The 6,281-nt window shown below is 49.0% G+C and overlaps 1 protein-coding gene across 1 annotated transcript in view; it reads left to right on the top strand.

Annotated features, from left to right (window-relative positions):
• Nucleotides 1-4,800: 4,800 nt before the first annotated feature.
• The window catches only part of FAM13B (family with sequence similarity 13, member B), a 100,108-nt gene continuing 98,627 nt past the window's right edge, over nt 4,801-6,281 (top strand). Inside the window, exon 1 of the mRNA XM_012646324.1 lies at nt 4,801-5,124. The gene's annotated coding sequence lies outside the window, so the exon portion shown is untranslated. The remainder of the gene's footprint in view (nt 5,125-6,281) is intronic.

Raw genomic sequence — 6,281 nt, 5'->3', positions numbered from 1 at the left:
TTTTAGTAGAGATGAGGTCTCACTCTCGCTCAGGCTGGTCTTGAATTCCTTACCTCAAGTGATCTCCTTGCCTTGGCCTCTCAGAGTGCTAGGATTACAGGCGTGAGCCACTGCACCAGGCCAGGATAGAGTGTATCTTTTTGGCTCTTGCTGGCTACTATGGCTCCACTTTCTTAACATTGTATTTAAAAAGATAACGGCAGCCTTGAACAAAAGTTAATCCATATCCAGTACTCAAATAGCCTTGGTCAGGGAGGAGATCACTAAGGGTAAGGAGGACACTTGATTAATGAAAGTTTCCTTACTAATGGCACAAGAGATGGGTTCAACATGCAGTTACATCTGGAAGAGCTGAATTCAATCAAACTAATGTAAAGGAGTGGAGCAGCCACCGCGTTCTCTGTGAATAACGAGGACCTTATTAGTCATCTGTAAAGAGACAGCTACTTCCTGACTTCAAGTCTCATCCCAGTGACACTGTAACCTTGGGGAGGCAGACATGCTGAGGTCCTCCCTGGTATCTAGGACATGGTCTAGGTTGCAGCGAATATATATTCATTCTAAAGTAACATGACTCATGACCTTACTTTTGAGAGCATAAAGCCTCTGTTCAGATGAGTTGGGTATTTCCTGTGTTAAAAGACATCTTGCAAAGAAAACACTGACCTCAAGTAATAAGTTTCCGGGCATGGACTCACCTCCAGAGGGACATGAGTATAAAATAGGAATTCTATTTGTTCTAAGCTGTTCTTTGTTGTTGGGGCTTTCCTGTGCCACGTAGGATGTTTACTAGCATCTTTGACCTCTATCCTCTATTCACTAGCCAATAGCACCTCTCCAGTTTTGACAAGCAAAAATTTCTCCAGACATTCCCCCAAAATCATCCGGTTGAGAATTACTCTTTTAACTGAAGCACCAAGATATTATCAAAAAACTGAACAACCCCATTCCCCCTCAAAAAACTTCACTAAAGTAGTTCTGAGATTGACTTCCTTTAGACATTTCAGAGGATTTAGAAAAAAGCAGGTAGATAACTGTAGATACTCATAGTTATTTAGTTATAAAAGATCAAGTGAGAATTATTGAGGATATCTTTGGAGACTGCTGCCGGTGTGCTGTGATTCTTACTGCAGGCGCCTGCCTGCCTTTTACCTCAAGCCACGTGAAAAGGGCCTTTGGTGAAACTACTCAGAGTGCTCGAGTTGTGTCCCTTGCAGTTAGAGGGGCACCACAGACCTGTGTTTGACTCTTAGGGCTGGCGGCAGTTTTGGCAGCAGAGCAGAGGAATGTCGAATCTGCACTAGGATTGGCCAGTACTCCCAAGTTTGTTTGGGCAAGGAGTATGTGAGAGTGTCCTGTGGACCAGGTGCGAGCCACACAGAGCTGCCACTGGTCTAACATAGCAGAGCCATCAGAAAAAACTTCCCTTTACACCTGTTGGAAAATAGTCACACTAGTAATGATTTAGTTTGGACAAAACACTTTACTGCCACCTGCTGGAAAACCGTCAAAATAAATGTACAAATGTACAAAGAGGACGGTGTGACTAGCATCCCCTAAGGAATGGAGTGCATGGCCTTGTACAACAATAAGGCACAGACTGCAGATGGGCCAGTGTGAGAGCTGTCTTAGATGCCCTCTGCCAGGGCTCCTGCAGAGATGAACAGGCTTCAACAGACAAGCAGCTGGAGTGGGTCACCAGATTCCTGGGGACTGAACCAGCAAGTCAGGAACTGCTAGAATAGACTGCTTTTGCTTAGACCAAGGGAATTATGGGTGAGAAACCACCAGAGAAGGGGGATGGTGGTCGTCTCTGACGTAACCATCTATGAGGAAAAAAGTCAGTTTTAAACATCTGCCAAGCCCAGGGAATCCTAAACCATCACATGGAAGTAAAGTTAAGAACTTTTCTGCTCCTTTTCCCCCCTTTCCCTCCCTTTGACTCTGGTTAGTAAACTGGGCAAGAAGGAGGAAGACTCGGCAGGGTTAGAGGTGACTATGTTCCCCCTCTTCAGGGCAAGCAGTGAGACAGCTGTTCCCAGGTGGAGAAGAGGGAAAAGTTTAGCTGTTCATGACTCAATGACCATAGGACTGTCTATTCCTAAGGGGCCCACAGAACCCCTTGGAGCTCATGGAATCTGCCTTAGTTTTTGATCAGGTGCATGACAGAGCTACTCCCACTGCAAAGGTTGAAAGGGATGGCGAAAGATAAAGTTTTTCTTTTTAAAATTATGCCCCATGTGCCCTCCATGTTGAACATACTGGCTTCATATTATCAAGTAGGATCTAGAAAATATATCTTCCAAGGACATGTTCTTGAGTTTCTCTGGGGGAAGATGGTCACTGAGTCAACTCATTTATTTTTTGAGAGCCCATACTTTGGGAGCAGGGCACAAAAGTGCAAGGAGTGCCTGCCCGCTGGGAGCTTACATGGTGGGTTCGTACTTGGAGCAAGTTCCTAGTACAGTCGGTTATGTCAACAAGAGCCTGTGCTTCATAGGTGGGGCATGTTCAGGACAGTTTTTACTATCTGAGGATTTACTCTTAACGATTTGTACTCACTGAAGACTAAGTTCTTGAAGTAATCATATTTCCCCTGTTCTCCAAGCACGGAATCACAGGTAAAGCGTCCATTTAAGATGTTTAAAGAGAGATGCAAGGCTAAATGCACAGGCTGCATCTTGGTTGGGCTGCTATGAAACCAGGCCTTTTCTGATCCTCATTTTGGCAGATTTGGAAACTTATATTTCACTTCACTCAAGTTTAATCATGCTCTGGGAAATTAATTCAGATAAACCAATTTCATAATTCAACCTAGTGAACAGAAGCTGATTTATAAACCATGATGTGAAGTTTTTAATTGACAAAGATTGTACAGCTAGTCTAAGTAGTCCCAGTCATGTGCCTTGAACAATTGCTTCTTACTGGGTGTGCAGATTTATTTGAGACCCCTTGAGTGACAGAAAGGCTATTTGTTGAGTTTGGAATTAGAGCATGGGCTTTTGTATATTCTTAAAGGAAATACAGAATTTAAGTTTGCTAGGATATAAACTCCACGAAGGCAGAGACCTTATTTGCTGATGTATCCTAAGAGACTAGAACATAGTAAGCACCCAATAAGTATCTTTTGAATGAGTGACTGAATCTGAATCAAAATTTTTTTTTTTTTTGAGACAGAGTCTCACTCTGTTGCCCTGGCTAGAGTGCCGTGGCGTCAGCCTAGCTCACAGCAACCTCAAACTCCTGGGCTCAGGCAATCCTATTGCCTCAGCCTGCCGAGTAGCTGGGACTACAGGCATGTGCCACCATGCCTGGCTAATTTTTTCTATCTATATATATATTTTTAGTTGTCCAGATCATTTCTTTCTATTTTTTAGTAGAGACGGGGTCTTGCTCTTGGTCAGGCTGGTCTGGAACTCATGACCTTGAGCGATCCACTCGCCTCGGCCTCCTGGAGTGCTAGGATTACAGGCGTGAGCCACTGCGCCTGGCCTCAATGAAGATTTTTAACTGCCCTGATAATGAGTATTGGTCCCGGTCACTAGAATCAGTCACCTCTCTCCTGGAGAGAGTGGGAGTTGAGCCCCACAAGACATTCTTATTCAGATTCTGCGGGTTTTAGACTCTTTGTGGACCCCGCCCTTCTGTTATGACAGCATCAACCGGGCATGTGATGCGTAGATTGCAGATGATTTATTTTAGTTTGATGAAATTTGGGAGCCCTTTGGCCTTTGCAACACATTTACAGATCATCTCATAGGGTGACTTTTTATTTATTTTTTTAACCTTGTCCCAAGTTCTACGAGGGTTCTTGTTTTACATTTTGAGGGTTATTGACTTCCAGCTCAGGCAGGTAGGGGACAGATGAATTGCGGTGGTCCATATTTTTACAGACAGTCAGAGTTCTTTATGGAGGTGTTCATCTACCCGCAGTGAAGGAGTCCAAAGGCAGAACACTGCATTTTACTCAACGGAAGATCTCAAAGCCCTTAACAGACTAAAGCAGAGACGAGATTGGCCGAATATTCATACCTTTGTGAGCGCAAGGGAGCTGCAGGGTTGGTCTGGGTGGCTATGCGAGCGCGTACAGACTCGTAGGTTCAAAGAGCTCCTCATTCTTACTGCCTCCTTTCAGCTCCGCCTCCGCAGCTCCAGTTTCTTTTAGTATATGAAGCTCCGGGTGAGCCTGCAGCCTATCGACTTTCACATTCCCAGAGCCTTTGGGCACCGAAGCATCAGTGTTCTCTCTGGAGCCTAGGTCAGGTCTTTAGGTGAAGGGGGAAGCGTGGGGTGGGGGCCGGGCTCAGGTGCAGTCCAGAAGTCCCAGATGTGAGTCACCGCCTAGGCCTGTCCCAGCTGTTTTCTTTTCTTTTTTTTCTTTCTCCCTCCCCCGCCCCCTCCCCAGCTGTTTTCTGTTGAGGTCTCCGTGTTCCTCACCTGGATATGGGTACCCCAGGTCTCCTTGTAGGAGTGGCAAGGTCCCCTCTGCTGAGACCAGAAGCGACCTGAATTTTCCGGATTTTCCTTTCGTCCCGCCCACGTCTCATCCCCAGTGTCTTTCATCTTCCCAACCTCCCCAAACCGAGGAACCCCAGACACCTCCCTCGGACCCGCGCCTGGCTTCTCGCACCCAACTCAGGAGCCCAAATTTGGGGTGGGAGGAGGCAGAACGGCTCTCCAGCGGGCACATTCCAGGGCTGCAGCCGCAGGATGCCGGGGACCCTGGCCGCCCCTCCCCCCGCTGCGGCCCGCCCCGCCCCCTCCCACGCACGTCACGTCCGGCCCGGCCCCCGCCCGCCGCCCGCCCTGCTCCCTCCGCCCTCCGCCCTCCACTCTCCTCCCGCTCGCCGTTAGGGAGGCTCTGCGCCTCAGCCGCTGTCTCTGTCGCCGCTCCCGCCCTCTCCTCCGCGTCTCCGCCGTCGCCACCGCCGGGGGGATCCGAGGGTCGCTTACCGGGCTGGCACCGCGCCACATCTGTCGCTTCAGCCTCCCGCCACCGGCCGCCCCAGGAAGAGGCTCCCCGGCCGCGGAGCCATTTGGGGCCTCACCTTTCGCCCTCTTGCCGTCGCCGCGGGTTCTGGAGAAGCGGCCGCGGCCGGGGAACGGGGCTTCGCGGTTCCAACGGTAGGTGAACGGGCGGGTACCCCGATCCGCGCATGCGCGGGCCTCCAGTCGCCACGGCCCTCCCCCCCAGCCGCTGCTGCCCCGCAGCGTCCCACGCGCGCAGCGTTTCGGGGTGCGGGGGACCCGGGGCAGTGCGCAGTAGATGGGACATTCTGTAGAGAGGCCCCCTTTCTGCTGCAGAAAGAGGGTGATGAAGCCGTGCCCCTGGCTGCCTGGGGGTGTGGCAGTCTTCGATTTGCAGCCGCTGCGGTGCGCGTGAGCGGGTGTGCCTCCCTCACCTCCCAGCTCTCCCAAAGTAGATGACACCACACGGCGCGTTTGTTTGCTAACCTCCCCTGCCCGCTGGTCCTGCGCCGCCTTCCCACCCACTTCCTTTATGTTGGGCAGTGAAGTTGATGTAGGAAAAAAGGGAGTGTGGCTTAGCCTGATCTCAGCTGCGCCCCTTTTTAAGGTCACGTGAGACGAGTGGTTGCTGACTTCCTTAAATCGCTCTGCGAATATACCCAAAATTGGGCTGTTGGTGCACTGGGGCCTTGCACTCTACTTGGGCCAGACGAGAGGGGGCACTTTATACGGCATTAAGTTTCAGATGGGGTGCCTCATTTCCTAGATAAGGTTATAGAAAATTGAATCGGTTGCCTCACTTGCCCAGTGGGAAATTCTTAAGCTCTTTTTTGTTTGTAATCAATTAAAACCAAACAGACCTGTAGAAAGACAGTGCATTATTTCATTCAAGTCCCCATCATGCCGTCTAATCAGTGAGAAAAGTTAGGCATTTACCTTACTTTCAAGGAGCTGATGATCTAAAAATGGCAGCCGCAACAACAGTAATGCAGACTATAAACCTAAAATAAGTGGGGTGGACTTGCTTATAGAGGCAGACATTAAAGGATGGTTTTGAATTATTGGTCTTTCTGTGGCTGGGTTAATGTGGGGCTATTTTAGCTCTCTGGTAACCTAGAAATACTTGTTGGCCCGGGTTTCTCACAGGTACTGTGCACTTACTCGGTACTTGTTGAATGGAATGGAATGAACTGGTCATTTTTTGTGTATCTTTCGGGAGCCCTATCTTTGTTAATCTGTGCTTCGTTTAAAATTGGGGTAGTATTTTCTGCAATTTAATTTCGTAACCAGTTAGGCATCTGTGTGACACAGCT

The sequence above is a fragment of the Propithecus coquereli genome, unplaced genomic scaffold, assembly GCF_000956105.1.
Source record: "Propithecus coquereli isolate 6110/MARCELLA unplaced genomic scaffold, Pcoq_1.0 Scaffold242, whole genome shotgun sequence".
Lineage (NCBI taxonomy): Eukaryota > Metazoa > Chordata > Mammalia > Primates > Indriidae > Propithecus > Propithecus coquereli.
The sequence above is the reverse complement of the archived record's forward strand: the minus strand, read 5'-3'. Positions and strand labels throughout refer to the sequence as shown.